The sequence below is a fragment of the Stegostoma tigrinum genome, chromosome 37 (assembly GCF_030684315.1).
Source record: "Stegostoma tigrinum isolate sSteTig4 chromosome 37, sSteTig4.hap1, whole genome shotgun sequence".
NCBI classification, from domain to species: Eukaryota; Metazoa; Chordata; class Chondrichthyes; order Orectolobiformes; family Stegostomatidae; genus Stegostoma; species Stegostoma tigrinum.
Genome location: NC_081390.1, coordinates 19,578,218 through 19,600,387, shown reverse-complemented (window position 1 = coordinate 19,600,387; position 22,170 = coordinate 19,578,218). Strand labels below are relative to the sequence as shown.

The 22,170-nt window shown below is 43.6% G+C and overlaps 1 long non-coding RNA gene across 1 annotated transcript in view; it reads right to left on the bottom strand.

Annotated features, from left to right (window-relative positions):
• The window catches only part of LOC132206362 (uncharacterized), a 339,788-nt gene that overhangs the window by 296,872 nt on the left and 20,746 nt on the right, over positions 1 to 22,170 (bottom strand). The window lies entirely within an intron of this gene.

The window sequence follows — 22,170 nt, the reverse complement described above, 5'->3', positions numbered from 1 at the left end:
TCACTGCATTGTGCCAGAAAAATAATCCTGCTTTAATCGTTAGATTTTGATTGGGAGGACGTGAGCTCTTTTGCCTGCAATTCATAGTCACTATTCAGTCTGCTATTAATTAGGATTTTGTAGCAAATGACAAGAATCCGTCATAATGGCTCACCCAGCCTCGAATTTACTGAGTGACGGTAGTGATAAATATTCACTTCTTTCAAAACGAAAACATTAGGGCAGGTCTGTTAACGGACAAAAAACGGTGCAGGGATCTTCAAGCTTCACTGCAAGTAAATGCATTCTGTGACACCGCTTACCACAAGCCCTCAATTCCCTCTCAGTCTCATCCTCTAGATTCTCTCTCCATCACGTGCTGCATTCATGTCACTTTTCCTCCTATCATATTCCTTCAGCTCCGCACAGCTCAGGAACCTCAAATCCTCCGGCTGTTTAACCTGGTTTACTTTCAAGGTGTTGGATGGACGGACAGGCGGACGGATGGATGGACGGACAGATGGAGATTTTAAAAAAAATGTCTGATTTGTCTCTTCCAGATTGATTTTGTGCCTGAAATTTCTTGGGCATCCGTTTAAAATGGCAAAGGCAAACTTACAATAAGATGACACTCAATCTTTGTACCAAACAAAAAAAAATCAGTTGATTAAGTAATTAAACAAACAGGAGGTACATTGATTTTTTAAAAAATATCAGCAGCTACAATGAGCTGGCACAGAACAGGAGTTAAGGCCTGGGGCAGATCAACCATGATCCTGTTGAATGACAAGGTGGGGCTCAAGGGGTTGAATGGCCTACTCCTGCTTCAATTTGGGTGGCACGGTGGCTCAGTGGTTAGCACTGCTGCCTCACAGTGCCAGGGACCCGGGTTCAATTCCACCCTCAGTTTCCTCCCACAGCCCAAAGGTGTGCAGGTTAGGTGGACTGGCCATGCTAAATTGCCCCATAATGACTAGGGGATGTGCAGGCTGGGTGGATTAGACATGGAAAATGCAGAGTTACAGGGATAGGAAAGGGGGTCTTGGTGGGAATGCTGTTCAGAGGGTCAGTGTGGGCTCAATGGGCTGAATGGCCTGCTTCCACACTGTAAGGATTCTATTGAAGTGTTTATGCAATCCTCGTAGCTTTTAGGCATTTCCCAGGCACAAGTATCAGAGAGATATGACAACAAAAGTGAACAGGAAGGACATTCAGGATTTTAATGCATTATAGATATAAAGATGTCTGATGCAACAGTTTCAGTTCCTTCCTCTGGTATGCCATTTCTAAACATTATAAATTATTGTCATAAAAGGCACCTGGTACATTGGGAGCAAAGCAAGGAGATTTGTTGTTGAAAGATTAATTAGTACAAGGCTTGGTCACACAAATGTAAGCCCAGAAACACGATTGCTTTAGAGAGAAAAAAAATGTCCTCAGTGCAATTTGAAGCCACAACTTCCACTTCCCAGCTTATTTTGCATTATCCTAAATTTGCCTTCTGTAAGAATTTGATCGCAGGGATTGCTGCAGCTTCTCTCCCACAGTTTTGATCACCTCAACCCATTCTATTCAATTAATGCTTTGCTTTTACTTTAAGATATTGGCTGTTGTGTTCAGGGGCTCACTGAAGAGCTTGATCAGATTAATGCCTTGTAATCACTCATGTGCAATCCATCATTCTGTATTTAATACCGGAGCAGAACAGAATCAAAGAATGATTAAGCGGAGAACAAAGAGTTATGTGACAGCAAGGGTAACATTGCCCAAGGCCAAGAGAACTCCAACTAATCAAACCACATTTGTATCTTCCCTTTACTTTACAGCAGTGAAATTAAAAATAATGGTTTGTTTCTGGGAATATATTAGCATGAAAGAGAAGCAGGCAAACAGGGAGAGGGGGGGCAGAGAGACATGGAGACACAGAGAGGGAGAGAAAAAGTGTGCGCAACCTCTCTCCTCTTTACGATCTGTCAGATTACTACCAAATAGGGAGGTGCTGGGATTGTGGTCCATGTTACTGGACGAGATAATCCATTGTCCCGGGGTAAAGACACCATAGTTTCTGATGAAAGGTCACTGGACTCAAAACATTAACTCTGTTTTCTCTCCACAGATGCTGCCAGACCTGCTGAGTTTCCCCAGCAATTTCTGCTTTTGTTTCAAAGCCACAAAGCCCTGTTGAACCAGAGAGAGAGACAGACACACACACAGAGCAAGCGCGAGAGACAGACAGACAGACACAGAGACTCACAGAGAGAGAGTGAGAGACATACCCACAGCCAGACAGAGATAGGCAGGCAGAGGAGGGAGAGAGGGACAGAGAGGGGCAGAGAGGGGCAGAGAGAGACAGATTGGCACACACACACACACAGCAGGCAGAGAGACACACAGAGAGACAGAGATACATGCACACACACAGAAGGGTCTAGGCCCAAAATGTCAACTTTCCTGCTCCTCTGATGCTGCTTGGTCTGCTGTGTTCATCCAGCTCTACACCTCGTTATCTCGGATTCTCCAGCATCTGCATTTCCCATTATCTCATTAACACTGATGACTGGTGGCTTAACATGAGGGACATGACACCTCAGGCAAGGGAGAGAGGTTGAGGAGAGTCCTTCACGGTAACCTCAGCCAGTGTGGGAACTGAACCCACATTGTTGGTGTCACACTGCATCGCAAACCAGTTGTCCAGCCAACTGAGCTAATCAACACCCAGACTAATTCTCTGGGGTTGAAAGGAAAACAGAAAGATGCTGGAAATCTAAAATATAAACAGAAAGCACTGGAGAAAAATCAGTAGATCCGACAGAATCTGCAGACAGTATAACAGAGGTAACATTTCATGTCTGATATGCCTCTTCTTCATTCCACGGCTTGGCCTGTTGAGTTCTTCCAGCACTTTTGCTGTTTTTATAATGTTCTGGGGATATGGGTTCAAGTCCCAGCAAATGGTGACATTTGAATTCAATGAAAATGTGTAACAAAAATCTAGCCTGTTGGCAACCCCGCGACCACTGCCAATTGTAAACACCCATCTGGTTCACTAATGTCTTTTAAAGATGGAAATCTGTCGTCCTTATCTGGTCTGGCCTACATGTGACTCCAGACCCACAGCAATGTTAGTGACATTGACCTGCTCTCTGGGACGTTAGGGATTGGCAATAAATGCTAACCTGGCCCATGATATCCAAGAACGAATAAAATTGCATTGTCTTACTTTCACGTGTCCAAACACTGCTTTAAGACAATGCACTGCAATTCATACACAGATGTAAATTGAATTAATAAAGAAAGATTCCAATGCACAAAGAAAATGCTTCTGAGGATGAAGTTATCTTTGTGTTTGTCACAGAGCAGTGCATTGAAAATGAAAATGAAACCTTGAATAGATTGTAATTTCCTTTATCTGCACTGTGCAGGGGGTCTTAAAAAGAAAACGCAGGTTATAACCTGCACTTTTTAATGACCCCCTCAAAACAGTGAGCTGACAAAGCCTTGATATCATTGTATTTATATCATTCTTAAAATACAGCAGTATTAAGAAGTGTCTATTATACTTTCACTCTGGAATTCGTCCCAATTTTTGAATTGATACCCTGAAGGAAAAATCTTATCTTTCTCTCTATTCAAGTTAAACATTATCCACATTCACAACACTAAAGGAGCTCTGAATTGTCTCCCAGCTGAGAAGTATTTCCACTGTATCCAAGCCCTGGAGAGAGTGCAAAGGAGATTTACTAGATTTCATTTGATCGCTGAAGGATGAGGAGCGACCTGATACAAGTTTACTAAATGACGAGAGGCATGGATGGTCAGTGTGTTTTTCCCAGGGTAGGAATGTCAATCACTTGGACATAGATTTAAGGTACAAGGGGGCAAGTTTAAAGATGTGAGAGGAAAATTGTGTTTTTTTTAAATACAGAGGATTGCAAGTGCCTGAAATGCACTGCCAGAAGTGGACGATAGAATAGCAACTTTTAAGATGCATGAACAGGCAAGGAATAGAGGGATATGGACTGCGTAGGGACAAAGTTTTTAAGTTTAGAAAGTCATGTGTCAGCGCATGTATAGTGGGCTGAAGTGCCCGTTCATATGCATTACTGTTCTTTGTAACATTACTGGGCAAGATGGATTTCTGACACAAGATTAAGGAAATTAGACTGATTGTCCATGGAGCAGAGAAGATCAAGAGATATTATTGAAATGTTTAAAATTATGAAGTTTCGACAGGGTAATGGAGGATATTCTGTTTCCAGTAATTGGTACATCAGTAACCAGGGGTCACAATTTCAAGATTGTCATCAAGAGAGCCAGAAGTGAGACAAGGAGAAACTTCTTTACTCAGAGTATTGTAAGGATTTGGAATGCACTGCCCACAACAGTGGAGGAGGTGGATTCCACTAGAGGTTTCGAAAGACAGCTGGATATCTTTTCAAAAGTGATGATTTTAGAGGGCTTATGGAAATAAGACTGGAGATTGGGGCTAGCTGGATAGCTCTTTTGGGAGCTGGTTTGACACGATAGGCCTTCTGTCTTGTAAAATTCTATGATTCTAAGACAAAGTAATAATTCTATCTGGTAACAACTTGAAACTCAATGCTTCACAACTTTCTTCTTCTTTGGATCAGAGGCAAAACAGTATCTTGATCAGCATATGTTAAATGGGAGAGTTGTAAAACTGTTGAAAGCAAGGACTCTAAATAGCACCAACTGGGTAAAGTGGGGGGTTTCAAGTCAACACACAGAACAAGTATGAAATTTTGCCCTCGGTTCTGAAAATAAGCTTCAATGCTGTTGGAGAGGCAGTTACAATTAATCCAGCTTTGTCAATGTAGACACATGGATCAAGGTCACCTCTGGGAGGTTCTGTTCTGCACTGCAAAGGAATCTGGGCGAAATGTATCCAGTCAGGATACAGCTACCATATAACCTAGAGGGAGTAAAGTTCCTTCAAAGGCACAGGTAGGACATCAGAGTGAACAGGGTTATATTTCAGATTTTCAATATTTTTAATATGAAAGGTGCTCTCCAACTGCACAGACTAGATACTGAATTCAGATGGTAGTGTCCCTTTAAGATTTTGATGGCCAAAAGTCATATACCTGTTGTATTCCAGACGCCACCATCACTAGCCTGTTGATTTCTGCTTCAAAAGCCTGAAATTGCTGCTTTGGGTAGTTTGCTGTCATCAATCTTGTGTTCTCTACAGTAAGTCAAGGGGTTTGGTCAATTATCAGTGGTGAATGCTATACCATTTTTGAGTCTAATTAGAAGATGCACTTCTACTACCTAAGATATTTTCTTGCTGCAGCTTACATTAACTACCGAGCACAATTAGGGATACGGGTCAAAATCTGGCAAATGGGACTAGATCAGTTTATGCTATCTGTGTGGCATGGTTGACTTGGACTGTAGGGTGCGTTTCTGTTCTATGTAACTACGACTCTCAAGTGCTGGCACAGACTACATGTACTCCCTTTGGGGCATTACACATTAGTTTACTTTCTCCACCCAATGGCTGAGTGAACTGACATCAGTTGCAAGCTTGTTGCTCAATGCAACACCAACAGTAACTCCTTCAGAACCATTACCTTGTACAATGACCTTAACCTAATCCCTAAATGCAAAAGCTCAGCCTGGGGAGCAAATGACTCAATAGCATTTCCAAGAACTGCAGAGAGTGCAAACATTACAAAGAACTTACAGCTAAGAAACAGCTCAAGCGGTCCATGTCAACTACAATAAAACGCATCTCAATCCGTTAACATCATTCTGGTCCTTATCTTGGGGGACATTTTCCGACACTGCAATAGCAACTTGCACTTCCAAAAGTACTTCTGTGCCTGGTGAAGTGTGTTGGGACACCCTGAGGTTGTGAAATAAATGCAACAAAAATAAACACAAGTTCCTTCCTTTCCTCCTACATAGGACTGAATGTTTGACTCCATTGCTTCATCTGCCTTCCCCTTTTCTCACCACCCATGCCTAGCCCTTCGCCCACGCATTCCAGTTAGAAAAATTAGTGTCATATCGACTTTGGTCCAACCAACTCATTTCCCTCCAAACATTCCTTATTCAGGTACTTATCTAAATGTCCTTTAAGTGTACCTGCATCCATCACTTTCTCTGGCAGTTCATCCCACACATGAACCACCCTGTGCAAAAAAATAAAAATTGCCACTCATCTTTTTAAAATCTTTCTCCTCTGACCTTAAAAATATGCCCCCTAGTCTTGAAATTCCCCCACCCTAGGGGGAAAAACACCTGCCATTCACCTTCTCTATACCCCTCATTATCTTAGAAACCTCTATGAGGTCACCCCTCACCATCCCATGCTCTAGAGAAGAGAGTCCCAGCCTATCTTTAAAGGTGAAACCCTCCATTCCTGGCAACATCCTGGTAAATCTCTTCTGAATCCTCTCCAGCTTCATAATATCCTTCCTATAATGGGGCAACCAGAACTGGACACAGTATTACAGAAGAAGCCTCACCAACATCCTGTACAACCTCAACATACTGTCTCAACTCCGATACTCAAAAGGTCTGAGCAATGAAGGCAAGTGTGCATTTAATTAATAAAACAATTAATGTGCTACAAGCTCAGTAAGTTTGATAAGCTTAGTTCCTCACAGTCCAAGTTAATGCCAGAATATTGAGGGAACCTTAAAAATTACCCTGTTCCCCAGTAGCATAAATGGTGGTGATTTGACATTCTTGCTCTTGTCCTGATTGCGCCAAGATGAAAAGCTTCAACGTGTCTCTCTTCACAGCAAAATTCAAGAACCGTGCGCATGAAACTGGATGGCATCCAAGGTCTGAGAGAAATCACACATGCAAGCAAGCAATCTGAAACATTCACGCATTCAATCTCGCTTAGAAAGATCTTGCACCAAATTAGCACATAGTAACACCAAGACCCTAATCAATGAGTGGAACAAGCAAGGAAACATTTGTAGAAAAGCTCACAAAAACTTATTAGTCCATGATAGAAAAACCTGTGTAGATTCTCAACACAGGTCACCAGAAACTCTCCACATTCTGAACCCTGAAAAGCAGAACAAGGCTTTTACACTGGTGGCACCTCAGGAAACATTCAGCTCACTTATGTGGTTTAGACATGGGCCGAACTGCCTGTATACTGCTGGAATGACTGATTTGATCATAGAATCCCTACAGTGTGGAAAAGCAGGCCATTCATCCCATTGAATCCACACTGAATCTTCAAACAACATCCCACCCTCCTACCCTATTCCTATTTTTCCCATGGCTAACCTACCTAAACTACACATCCCTGGGCACTCTAGGCAATTTTGCATGGCCAATCCACCTAACCTGCCCCCAATCTTCAGACTGTGGGAGCAAACCCACTCAGACACGGGAGAAGGTGAAAACCCTACACAGATATTCGCCCGAGGCTAGAATTGAACCTAGGTCCCTGGAATGGCTAACCACTGAGGCACCGTGCCACCCTAGCTGTCTAGCCTGGCCAGCAAAATGAAATTCTTTGTGCACATCTTCAAATTGAAACACACACAGAAAAGCACCCGGAATCGATCTTAGATACCCTTAATCTCTTGGGATCAAATTCAAATCATTTTAGGCCACTAAATGAATGTATGATGTATAAATATCTGATCCAAGTGTCAAAAGACAAAAGGGTGCATCACCAAGAGAAGCACAAGGCCTACTTACAGCTTTGCTTAGCAAGCATGGCCAAGAGAAAGACAACGGAATGGGAAGTGAGGGACAGCATTTTCATGCAGAGCGTGGTGTACGTGTGGAATGAGCAGCCACAGAAGGTTGTGGAAGCTGGTACAATTGCAATATCCAAAAAATATCTGGATGCGTACATGAATAGGAAGGGTTTACAGGGGATATGGACTAAATGCTGGCATATGGGGACTAGATTAATTTAGGATATCTGGTCGACACGGACGATTTGGACCTCTGTTTCCATGCTGTACACTCTATATAACTGTGTTACACACACCATCATGTGCTAACATTTAATTCTCAGGGTCTAAAACACATTCTTGGACAGAGGCACCATGAGGTGACTGGGAGCTATTACCTGCAGGTTTGAATGTTTCACAGCCCTTGAATCCTGGCCCTTTGACAGGAAGAAGCAGGACAGCTGTCACATTTAAACAACAACATGCAAAAGGAACATCATGCTGGGAGGAAAGCAGAACAAAGCATCTGAGGAGGGCAGATCTTGCGTCAATTCTAGTCGAGAAATCTTTCAATTGATTAACTACTGATGCTTTGCTGCCATGTTTGTAACATTCTGAAAATCAGGTCAATAGCTGGTGGACAGCTGAAAGGCCTCAATCAAATGCAGCAAAGAATTTAACAAGAGAAGCAAAAGCATTGATTGGAAAGCTGTTAATGAAAGTAAATAGTAAAGTGCTGGAAATCGTGAAAGAAACACAGGAAGGAAGGTAGCATTTAAGGTCGATGATGAAATGGCATTTTTTGTTTTCAATTTGTTGAAAGTACTTGTGAATTCATTTATCACTCAAACACTTTGAGCTATTAAGAATGCTTTATTAAATAAACCTTGTGTGGGACACAGGAGAAATGCCAGCGATAGGTTAAAGAAACTCTGATATATAAAAACTGTGACAAGAGGGAGTTAAAAGATCTGAAACTCTGCTCCAAGTCACTCACATCCTGACTACCCAAAGCCTGTCCATCTACAAAGGCACAATTCAGGAGTGTGATGGAATACTCCCCATGTGCCTGGACGGGTGCAGGCCCAACAACGCTTGAGAAGCCTCACACCCATCCAGGACAAAGCAGCCTGTTTGATCAGCACCAAACTGAATGCCTTAACGCACGCACCCCTTCACCAGCAATGCCACCTACAAAATGCACTGCTGCAACTCATCAAATGCTCCTTTGTCAGCAATTCCAAACATGTCACCCTGGAGAACAAGGGCAGCACGGACTTCAGAACATTACAAGCTACAAGTGCTGCTCAAAGTCACCCCCATTCTGATATGGATGTCACTCCTTCACTGTCGCCAGATCAAAATCCTGGAATTCCCTTGTTAACAGCAGTACTGAAAGCAGATGGACCACAGCAGTTCAAGAAGGTCAGCTCACTACCACCTTCCCAAAGGCGGTCATGGGACAGGCAATAATTGTTGGCCTAACTGGGAGGTCCTCATATCCCATACAATAATGAAAAAATCCAAATAGAGGACTGACATGAGACTGAGCAGGAAGAGGAAAGGTTCTTCTAGTTACGATAGTGATGGGCATAGATTCTCTCTTTGTCATGGGTGATGAGTGTGTAAACGAGGCAAGTTGTTTTATTTTCCAGTTTTTCTGATGTTATCAGGTGCTGTGGGATTTTCTAGAAACAAATGATGGAAGATGTGCATGTTGAGTATTAAACTGCTCAATAGAATATTGAATAGAAAGTAGCAATTGTAAGGCCATGATCTAGACAAGAGTTGTAAGATTATACCATGGAAACCACATTTCCACTTGAGCAGGAAGCCAAAACCAGGCCCAGTAATACAAGGCAGTCACCCTCTAGTCTACAAGGGAGCTTAGAAGAAACTTCTGTAACCAGAGAGTCGCATGATGAAGAATCCCATTAACAATCTGAGGCATTGTGGAGTGAATAGCATCCATGCATTTATCATCATAGAATCCCTACAGCATGGAAACGGGCCCTTTGGCCCAACAAGTCCACACTGACCCTCAGAGCAGCCCACCCAGACCCATCCCCCTGTTACCCACCTAATCTACACACCCCCAGACATAATGGGGCAATTTAGCATGGCCAATCCACCTAACCTGCAGATCTGTAGACTGTGGAAGGAAACGGGAGCACCCGGAGGTAACCCATGCAGACACGGGGAGAACGTGCAAACTCCACACAGACAGTCGCCCGAGGGTGGAATCGAACCCAGGTCCCTGGCGCTGAGAGGCAGCAGTGCTAACCACTGAGCCACCGTGCCACGGTGCTGGATAGACCAATTGGCTGGACAGCTGCTTTGCTATGCAGAGTGATGCCGACAGCTTGGGTTCAATTCCCACATCGGCTGAGGTTATCCCAAACATCCCTCCTTTTCAACCTGGCCGGAGGCATGGCTACTCTCAGATTAGCTTCCCCACCAGTTGTCTCCCTCTCTGAGGTGCGAGTACCCCTATGGTTCTCTGAGACTTTGGCAATTTTACTTTTTTGACAAGCACAGAACAGAGAAAGGAACTGGAGGATAGACTGGGAGGGTGCGATGAACAGCAAAGGAGAAAGAGGGAATTGCAGAATGACAAACACCAGCATGGAACAAAAGCCAAAGTTGCTGGAAAAGCTCGGCAGGTCTGGCAGCAACTGTGAAGGAGAAAACAGAGTTAACGTTTCGGGTCCGGTGACCCTTCCTCAGAACACTGCTGCAGTAGTGTTCTGAGGAAGGGTCACCGGACCCGAAATGTTAACTCTTGTTTTCTCTTCCACAGATGCTGCCAGACCTGCTGAGCTTTTCCAGCAACTTTGGTTTTGTTCCTGGTTTACAGCATCCGCAGTTCTTTTGGTTTTCACCAGCATGGACCGATTGTGTCGAATAGCTTGATTCTGAACTGCAAACATTCCATCATATGGCATTTTAAAGAGCAGTGTTGGAATTTTTCAACATTCAGAACAGATTGTGATTGAAGTAAACCGTTTCTATTATTTAAGACTTTATCTTTGAGATTTGTACAGAGGCTACTGTGCAACTTGAGAGACAGGGCTACCATTTAACCATCCTTTAGAGCTTCAACGCTGAAAGACACATTTCATGTCAGAACTCGTGGCTATCCCTGCAGCACATAAGAATATCTCTTACCTTCATCAAGAGACAGATAACAAAAACCAGGCAAACAATGGCTTGTTTCTTCATTTTATAAATGATATTGCTCAAGACTTCACTTTTACCTCCTGCAGATTTATTTCTAAAATGACTGTTGAAAGTAGCATGGGATCTCTGCCACAGAACCATACTGGAGAGACATCTGTGACTGCAGCACTAAAGGCTCACAAAGAAAGCAGCTGGAGATCATTACAGAATAATTTGAGGAAATAAGTTTTCCAAAAAAAAAAGCAATGAACGTGTTGCAGCTTTCCAAACCTGCACTCTTATTGAGTCCTAAAAATGGCACATTGTGAAGTGGAAGACTATGGTTTGTGGTTCAGACAGTGGAGACAAGTCACCTCACAGAAAGGTAGCAATCAGAACCAGCAACAAGTCTCATGCTCCTCCTAGTGGCCACTACCATCCTGTCATTACAAGAGGACAGTTGTGCTCGTTGACACCATTGGGGCTACCACTGGCAAGAAACTTAACGAGACTTGCAACATAAACCCAATGGCTACAACAGCAGGTCAAAGGCTAAGAGTACTGTAGTGAGTAACTCACCTCCTGACTCCCCAAAACCTGCCCACCATCTACAAAGGTAGTAGTCAGGAGTGTCATGGAATATTCCCCACGTGCCTGGATGGGTGCAGCAAGAAGCTGAAGACCATCCAGGACAATGCAGCTAGTTTACTGGCATCCCATCTTCGAATTTCAATACCAGGGAATTCCTGGAGGCCTGGTAATCCAACTTCATTAACAAACACATTAAATTAGACCCTGTGTACAAACCACTGAAAAGCAGAACCAGAAGTAATGCCAACCACCCAAGCAAAACGAGGCATATCAATAACAAGTGAGACAGAACACCGACGTTTCACCAGACTCAAAAACAAAGTTGCTGAAAAACCTCAGCATCTGTACAGGAGAAAACAAAGTTAACCTTTAGGTCCTGTAACCCTTCCTCCAAACTGATGGCGGCCAGGAAATCACCAGTTTATTTGCAGAAAAAAAGAGAGGGGTTAAAGTCAGGAGTAAACAATAGGATAGAGCCCAAAGAGACAGAAAGATAGTTGGACAGACAAAAGTGTTGATAACAATCAGGCTGGGAGGGTGAATAGTTGTTAATGGGGACTGTTAGTGACTAACAACATGGGGTGTGTAGTGGCAGGCTGTGTGGTAACAAGGCCTGGTGTGAGGGGTAGGGGGCTGGGACATGGAAGAGTTTAGGCCCTAAAATTATTGAACTCAGTATTGAGTGCAGAGGCAAAGCGGAAAATGAGGTATTCTTCTCCCAGCTTGCATTAAGCTTCGCTGGAACACCGCAGCAAGCCAGAGACAGATGTTGGCCAGGGAGCAGGGCGGTGAGTTAAAGTGGCAGGCAACTGCTAGTTTTTTTTTTTGCGAGCGAAACACAGATGTTCTGTGAAGCTGTCGCCCAGTCTACGCTTCGTTTCCCCAACATAGAAGAGACCACATTGTGACGCTTCACTAGAGGCGCACTGATCATGTTAAATAGCAGGGTGATGAAACGTTGGCAGCCAAACACACTGGCTTGGTGAATGTGTCTACAACCTAATCCACAACTGTTTCAGGAAAAGTGGCTCACCACTATCTTCTCAAGGGCAATAAGGATCTGGCAGTAAAGAACAGCCGAACCAATGACGCATACATCCAACGGGGAAAAAGAAATACATTTCACAAACGTGGTCTTGTGATACTCACCAAAAAGCAACCATCTTCTATCACAGACTCTTGGAATTCAAATAGCACCAGCTCTTAATGTTCATGTTACTGTGTGAAATCTTCGATTAGATCACTGCACACTTTCCTTATGTCTGATCTTACTTGATCCCGCTGCTGTCAAAATCCATACATGTGCCTCGGCCCCAATTCATACCGATCTCACTTGATCCCCATCCTCCAAATGTTTCAAATCGGCAGGTCCCCAATTGCACTGTTAGCTTGCAAATGCATCAACATAGTGTCTCAAAGATAAGAAGTGAGGGGATTTTGTGTTTAAACAGAAGAAAGAAAATGCTGAAAATATTCAGGGGTCTCACAATATTTGTTTAAGAGGTTGAGAGAGAGAAAACCCAGAGTGAAAAGGTACATGGCCTTTCGTTGTAACCATGAAACATTAGACATTTAATAGTCTTAAACTGGGGAAATGGGAGAGAACACAGAAGAGACGCTGAAGACAGAAGAGAATTGTTGCGAATTCATTCAGCGCATGTGGGCACGCCTAAACCAGCATTATAGCCTATTCCAAATTGCTGAATTCTTCAATAACCGCAAGCCCATTTGACCACAGAATTGTGGTGCAAGGAAATCCAAATAGGCCAGGTGATAAAACAGAAGGTGTGCTCACAGGAGGTGTTTATGGCATCAGAAAGAAGTAGAAAGCAAGGAAACTAAAAACCAAGGCTGCAAAGAGAAAGAATATAAAACGGGGGAAACAGATTACAGTCTGAAGTCATTGAATACTGAAAGAAACAACCTGTAATGACACAAGAAGAACAGGATAAGGCTTTTCCTTTGGTAGATCAGCTACAGTTTGTCCTAGCAGATTATACAAGGTGAATGCAACCCTCTACAAAATCCATCTTAGGTGGGCAGGTCATGGTTGACTTCAGAATCCCCAAACTGATCTTCCATGGGTAATTGTCAATAGACAAAGGGCACATCCTCAGAAATAAAAACTGCAAAAATCTGCATTTCAGACCATCTGTTTTAGGAAAGCACACTAGTCCATTGAGACAGCAAGCAGTGAAATAAGGTTTTATACCATGCTGGCCAAGCTCAACATCTGGTGTGCCCAGAGGAAAGCCGAAGACGCCCTTTAAGCATTGGCAGTCTCAACATAATGGCATGGATGTCCATGCCAATCTTGCATTAAGACTCTTCAGTCACGAGGAGGACCCAGAGAAGACAATGAAGTTACTTACAGCTTCAACATGCTCAATCAACATGACGCAGAATACTTTGCTCACTCACACTGTTTAGTAATAGATCCAACTGCATGTTTATTGCCATAACAACCAACTGTAACCTGGCAAGCAAGCTGTAATTGTTTGTGTGCATTGCCATAGCAAAAAATAAATCAAGCCTTTCTAGTTAAGATACAACAGATGGACTTTCGATAATATCCGCTATCTTGGATCAAATTCAAACTGTTTGGGCAGAAAAAGAAAGGTCATAGGTTATGACAGTCCCATCCAAATGTCAAAATATAAGAAGGAGTGCCATTCAGAGATATACAATTATAGCCTTGTGCCACCTACTCCTTTCATTATTATCCATCACATGACCGCAAATCTTCGAAGTCAAGGCCTTCAGCCATCTTGGCTTAATGTTTGGGAGTTCCCCCAGAAAATCTCTCAATGTCTCAGTCAGAAACTTTCAAAAGATGTGCCAGCTCCAATGGGTCTTTTTATCCCATTCCCCCATCTCCACCCCTCCTTTGTAAAGCAAGTTCTACGTGAAATAGCCTACACGAAAATTGACTAGTGTTGTTTATTTATTTTCTCCATACAGTCCTTAAAAGCCTCACTGAGTTGAGCTGTGGTTCCCCAGTCTCTTTCTGCCATATAATGATATTGCTGCAGCACAAGCAGCAAAGTGATGGCCTGGAATATCAGATATTTATAATTACTAAAGCAGGAATAGGGGAAGACCATTCAACCTCTTGAACCTTTAATGCCATTCAATAAATAATGACTGATATATCTTAACTCCTTTGTCCCACAATTATAAAAATTTACCCATCTTAGACTTAAGCATTCCAGTCGACCTAACATCCACATTCTTTTCTCATGCAGAAATTCATTCAGTTCGGCCCAACAAATCCACACTGACCCAGACCCAACCCCTTATAGCCCACCCAATCTGCACACCCCTGAACACTATGGGCAATTTAGCATTTCCAATCCACCTAACCTGCACATCTTTGTGACTGGGGGAAGCAAACCGGAGCACCCGGAGGAAACCCACGCAGACACAGGGAGAATGTGTAAACTCCACACAGACAGTTGCCCGAGGGTGGAATCGAACCCAGGTCCCTGGCACTGTGAGGCAGCAGTGCTAACCACTGGGCCATCATGCCGCCCTACAGTTACATATTTCAATCACTCAGTGCTGATCATTGCCCTGAATGGCCTTGTTGTAAATACAACCATGATCCCCTTAATCTCAATTTCCCATGGGAGGAAATAGCTCTTCTGTTGAGAGATTTTATAGTTTTGTACATCTCAAATGGATCATCCCCAAACCACAGGGAATACGAGCCAAGTTTCTTATTCTCATATTTCAATACTTTCAAGCCAAATAGCAATCTGCACCACACACCCTCAATAAAGGCAACCAATAATTTCCTTAAGGATTTGTTGCGCAAAAATAAACAGCAAGCCAAATGAGGTCCAACCAAAAGTCTGTACAGCTGAAGCAACATTGCTGTATTTCTTTTCTCTAACCTGCATAAGATTATGGTCAAGTGATAATGGGAACTGCAGATGCTGGAGAATCCAAGATAATAAAATGTGAGGCTGGATGAACACAGCAGGCCCAGCAGCATCTCAGGAGCACAAAAGCTGACGTTTCGGGCCTAGACCCTTCATCAGAGAGGGGGATGGGGTGAGGGTTCTGGAATAAATAGGGAGAGAGGGGGAGGCGGACCGAAGATGGAGAGAAAAGAAGATAGGTGGAGAGGAGTGTGTAGGTGGGGAGGTAGCGAGGGGATAGGTCAGTCCAAGCAAGACGGACAGGTCAAGGAGGTGGGATGAGCTTAGTAGGTAGGAAATGGAGGTGCGGCTTGGGTAGGAGGAAGGGATGGGAGAGAGGAAGAACAAGTTAGGGAGGCAGAGACAGGCTGGACTCCCCCCCCTCCCCCACCATTCCCAATTCCTCCGCCTCCGCATCTGCTCCCACGATGAGGCATTCCACTCCCGCACATCCCAGATCTCCAAGTTCTTCAAGGACCGCAACTTTCACCCCACAGTGATCGAGAACGCCCTTGACCGCGTCTCCCGCATTTCCTGCAACACATCCCTCACACCCCGCCCCCGCCACAACCGCCCAAAGAGGATCCCCCTCGTTCTCACACACCACCCCACCAACCTCCGGATACAACGCATCATCCTCCGACACTTCCGCCATCTACAATCCGACCCCACCAACCAAGACATTTTTCCATCCCCACCCTTGTCTGCTTTCCGGAGAGACCACTCTCTCCGTGACTCACTTGTTCGCTCCACACTGTCCTCCAACCCACCACACCCGGCACCTTCCCCTGCAACCGCAGGAAATGCTACACTTGCCCCCACACCTCCTCCCTCACCCCCATCCCAGGCCCCAACATGACTTTCCATATTAAGCAGAGGTTCACCTGCACATCTGCCAATGTGGTATACTGTATCCATTGTACCCAGTGTGGCTTCCTCTACATTGGGGAAACCAAGCGGAGGCTTGGGGACTGCTTTGCAGAACACCTCCGTTCGGTTCGCAATAAACAACTGCACCTCCCAGTCGCAAACCATTTCCACTCCCCCTCCCATTCTTTAGATGACATGTCCATCATGGGCCTCCTGCAGTGCCACAATGATGCCACCCAAAGGTTGCAGGAACAGCAACTCATATTCCGCTTGGGAACCCTGCAGCCCAATGGTATCAATGTGAACGTCACCAGCTTCAAAATCTCCCCTTCCCCCACCGCATCCTAAAACCAGCCCAGTTCGTCCCCTCCCCCCACTGCACCACACAACCAGCCCAGCTCTTCCCCTCCACTCACTGCATCCCAAAAACCAGTCCAGCCTGTCTCTGCCTCCCTAACCTGTTCTTCCTCTCACCCATCCCTTCCTCCCACCCCAAGCCGCACCTCCATCTCCTACCTACTAACCTCATCCCACCTCCTTGACCTGTCCGTCTTCCCTGGACTGACCTATCCCCTCCCCACCTGCTCACCTATACTCTCCTCTCCACCTACCTTCTTTTCTCTCCATCTTCGGTCCGCCTCCCCCTCTCTCCCTATTTATTCCAGAACCCTCACCCCATCCCCCTCTCTGATGAAGGGTTTAGGCCGGAAACGTCAGCTTTTGTGCTCCTGAGATGCTGCTTGGCCTGCTGTGTTCATCCAGCCTCACATTTTATTATCTAAGATTATGGTCAACACTTCCGTACATTTTTCTGGTACTTTGTAGCTGTGCACTAGTTTGTAGAGATTTTCCCAACTGCACAGCCTTGCTCTTAAATTTATGATCCCATTTCCTGGTAATACTCAACAAGTCTGATTTCTGGCTGGGTGGATCAATTAGCCAACTAAATGACTTTTTAATACTGCAACATTAGCTCCTGGAAACTGTTACAAGTCAACAGGAATGGGCTTCCAAGCATGGGGTTGGCATAAGCCAACAAAAGAACATGCCGTACCCTAAAAGCGACTGTTAAAAATTTTACATTTTTTTTTAAAAGCAGTTTGGTTACTTGGTTGAAGGTCACCAAATGCATTCGAACAAGGTTGCCAATGTCCTTTTAACAAAAGAACACAAGGTTATTAGACAAGCAGTTCAAAACAAATTGACACTTTAGTCCCATTCAAGCCTGCAACATCATGGTTACCTCTTATCTGTCCTTTGAAATAGCCTAGCAAGCCATTCAGTTTCAGGACAATTAGAGAGGAGTGACAAACACTAGCAAAGTCTGTGACATTCACATCCCATTAAGGAGTAAAGAAAAAGGACTACTTGGTCTCCTAAACTGCCACCAATTATTAAACTACATCATAAGGTTATTGCCAATTCCATGAACTTTTGTTTTGCTAAAAATGCACAGAATCTTACCATGTGCCTTCTGGAAATCTATATAAACAACATTGCAGAGTCAGTGTCAACAACCTTCTCAAAAAGAAGGCCAAATCCATTTGTCAGACATGACCTACACTTCGCAAATCCATGCTGAAACTCCAATCAGCTCAGTCTTGCAAATGCTCAGTCGCTTAGTCCTCAACAATAGATTCCAGTCATTTTCCCACAAGTGGGTATTTTTGTTCCTCAGAAGATTCCCTACGCATTGACATCATTGATAGGAAAGAAACTTGCTGGAAAGAAAACCGAACACATAGCCACTTCCCACAGATCAAACAAAATCACATGGGTCATATATGAAGGACAGAATGCATCTGAACTGGAGATCCAGAGCCCTAACTATTCCTTTGCCATATTTAAAGGAAAGAGAGAATTCTTTCATTGTTTATGGATGGTGGGTGGAGTGAGCGTGGGGCTGTGTTGGGGGGGGGGGGGGAAAGAGGGTCTGGAGCGAAAGAGAAGGCATAGACAGAACCCAACCCTCAATAACGTCATTGGCAGAAATACACACATAGGTCAAGGCAGCAAATCCATTTCATCAATATTTTTGTGCGTGGCCAATATTTCACACAAACGAAGACTACTAGCTTATGTTGATTTCTTAAAATTTATTATTCCTCCTGATTTGCCTCTGGTATTCTTCAGCTTGTAGGGTGACAAGACCGCAAGATTTGGCTTTAGTTGCTAATGTTCATACAACCATTAAGAATTGCAACCCAAGATGACTCATTTACCAGCTTCTAAGTGATGAGCAGCCATTTTGCACACCCATACAGTTGGGGGTGGGAGGGTGACCATGGAGGTGGGGGGGGGGGGGGGGGAGCAGTGGGTGGTTTGCACATAAATATTATTAAATGAGGCATTGCAAAGAACGACCATCACCTTAAGCCATGGCATTCATACCATGGAATTATATACTATAATAGGTGGTCATCAGGCCCGTTGTACCTGTCTGCCTCAGTTCTTTGAAACAGCTATCCAATTAGTACTCACCTTTTGCCGCTTCATGCATAAGAGAAGTGGTTAGGGTAATGAAATGGGAGATGCATATCATTATATAAAACAGTGATGGTGAACAGTGCTAGTGAAATCCTCTCTGAGACAGCAGGCCCGGGTTCAAGGCCCACCTGATTCAAAGGTGTGTAACAACATCTCAAAGCTGTGGTTGATCAGAAAATATTTACAATAATGACGTTAGCAGTCACGTATATGGGATTGTGGAGAAAGAGTGGAATCGTCTACTCTCATGTGAGATGTACTTTCAGTATCATGCAAAATAACACATTAATTTAAAAAAATCTTTCTGAAACCTACCAGAGTCAGGAAACATTCTCTCTCAAGCAAGAGAAAACCAGAGGCTACAAACTACGAGAGACAAGGACAACCATCTCCAAAATACAGAACCCTAAAGCGTCAAACCTCACGTGACACAAACACAACCCAACAAGCTTGCTCGATTCACTTATTTATTCGATTCCCTCTTAAACACGACTGAATCTGGTTCCACCACACTTTCAGTCAGTCATTGCATGCAAATTATCTTCAGTTCTCTTGCCTGTTAGCTCATGTTGAAATCCACAATAGGTTCAATTACAGACACAGGCTACTTACACCTGGAACAAGTGCATCTTGTGGATATGGTATAATACAGCAGGAAGAGGGTTGGGAGAAAATTATGTTTCACATTAACAAAAAAACACACTTTCAAAGAACAACAATTTTTAAAAAGAGCAAAGGAATCCTAAGTTGGGATTCAAAAGGGAAATTTCACAATGTGAACTTAACAGAGTTGCATCTTGTTGAAAAACACAGATTCAAAGTAATACAGAGCAAAGTCATTTTACAAATGAAGCAAAAAAAACTACGTCAAAGATCTAAACATTCTGCAACCAAAATAATTAATGCTGAAGTCAAATTCAGACAGTAGGGAAATTTGCAGCATGCCAGCATTCACAGAAGGGTCAGCTGAAGAGTGTACAATGGTTTATCTGTTTTCACTATGGCTCATCCATACAAATTGCTAAGTGCTACTCTGAAACTGCTGATGCCTAAGGCCACTCATTCATCTGGATGGGCACTGACAGACATAACTAAATGGTACCGGATAAGCACATCCATTCAAGTATCCTGCCGTCAATTCAAATTAATTCTTCCACCCAATTTTGCTTTGCACAACTATCCCACTGACACACACAGGACATTAGTCAAGTCTTTGCCAGAGTAACTACACAAAACAGCTTTCTTCTTTCAAGGGATAACAAGGTGTAGAGCTGGATGAACACAGCAGGCCAAGCAGCATCAACGGAGCAGGAAGGTTGACGTTTCGGGCCTAGACCCTTCTTCAGAAATGGGTCTGAAACATCAGCCTTCCTGCTCCTCTGATGCTGCTTGGCCTGCTCTACACCTTGTTATCTCAGATTCTCCAGCATCTGCAGTTCCTACTATCTCTGAAACTCGTCTTCTTTCAAGGATCGTGCTATATACCATTGCTTTATAGATTCAATGCTCCCAGTAACCAATACAAAATGCCGAAGCAGTAGAACAGCATAGGTACTGAGGCATTCCCACTTGAAGGGGAGCCTAAAACAAGGATCTATAAATTAAAAATAGTTGCTAATAAATTGAGAAGGAATGAGTCAGAATGTGTAACACAAGAAGAGGAAATAGAACAATATGACGTCAGACGAGAGGATAGGGTAAGCCTCACATTGCACATAAACACCAACATAAACCTGTTGGATCAAATGGATTCCCTCTGTCATAGAATCATGAAATAATGTTACTCCAACATAATCCTTTGGAACAGTATTGTCGATCATTGATTATGCTACAAAAATGGGAAGTATAGATATCAATATACAAGCGTTAAGGTCAAAAAGGTACAATAATTCAGTATAAACTAAGCTTTGGTTGGAAGTGAAAAATTAATCAGCTATAAAAAGCAGCTAAGTTGCCACATAGCACAATATTACCCCATTACATCGTTTTTATAAACTCAGATCTACAATTTTCAGAAGGTCATACAGTGTAGAAATGGGTCCTTCGGCCCACCGCATAATTAAATTTAGTATCAATTGGAGTCCCCTGAGAGCTCCACAAATTAACACAGTAACTGGAGTCCCCTGAGAGCTCCACAAATTAACACAGTAACTGAAACAAAGACCACCGAGATGTCAGGTTCTGCCTGCTTTTTGCAACAGGAGGAGAAGAACCAAGAGCTGGTGTGGACAATACTATCTCATCAGGCCTGCTCCTCATTTCCCCCAGTTCCCAAAGGCGCCAAAAATCAATCTACCTCAGCCTCAACCATGGCACACTCACAGCCCTCTGGGATAGGGAATTCCAAAAGAGTCACAACCCTCAGACAGCAAAAAAAATCTCAATATCTCAAGCTTAAGCGACCGTCCACTTACCCTGAAACTGGATTCCCTTGCTCAAGATTCCCCAGCTAAGGAAACCACCTCCACGGCTGTACCCTCTCATGCCCATGCAATGAAATTAATTCTCATTCTTCTAAATTCCAGAAAGAATGTATCCAATTCACTTAGTGCCTCATGACAGAACAACCCTCACCCTAGAGGTCAATTTATTGAAATTTCACTGTACTGTGTCCAATGCAAGTTCCTTAGATAGGGAGACCAAAATTGCACTCAATTCAAGGTGTGATCTCACAAGAAGTTTCTACATTGTAGCACAACATCTTTAATCAGGGACTCCAAATTTCCTGCAATAAAGGATTGCGACTGAAATCCACCACTTCTGAATCCCAGGCCAGCTTGCTACCACTGACCCTCAACAGGCATCCTCTTTGAGGATACGACAAGCTAATCCCTGCTTTGGCTCACTATCCCGACACCACTGCAAAATTCCACCTGCCTGGCCGAAGAAAGGCCTCAAAATTCCCCACTCTCTTCTCCACTTCCCACAGATCTGACAACATCTTGGAATTAAAGAATGAATACGTGGGTGGGGAATCTTCAGGGACAGAAGAAACCAGGAGATCAGTTATTAAATTTCAACGTCAATTTGATTATTGAGGTCAAAGGTTTCAATATTCTTTGCATTGCCAGCAGGAAGAACAGAGATTAGTAGAAGCTGAAAAGATAGGATAGTGGTGCATCCTGGAAGCTAACGGTAAAGACACCATCACTTTCCAATAACAACAGCACCCGGCACTCGGTTGTTTGTATTGGGAGGGGGCAGAAAGTCAAGTTCTTAACCACAACAGCCCATCTTTAGGGCAGTTACCCAAATCACTCCAAAACTATGGACTCAGTCTTGGAATACTGCTCAAGACTGAATGCAACAGCACCCAAAGCTAGATTTACAAATTATGCAATTTGTACAATAAATTTACTCATTTCTGATCAACTGTGACAGATACAATTGCAAATCTCATTTATGATGAGTCCCAAAGCAAAAACAAACAAACAAACAAACAATCTTCACAAATGTCTTCAAGTCATTCACTCAAGAAAAATACG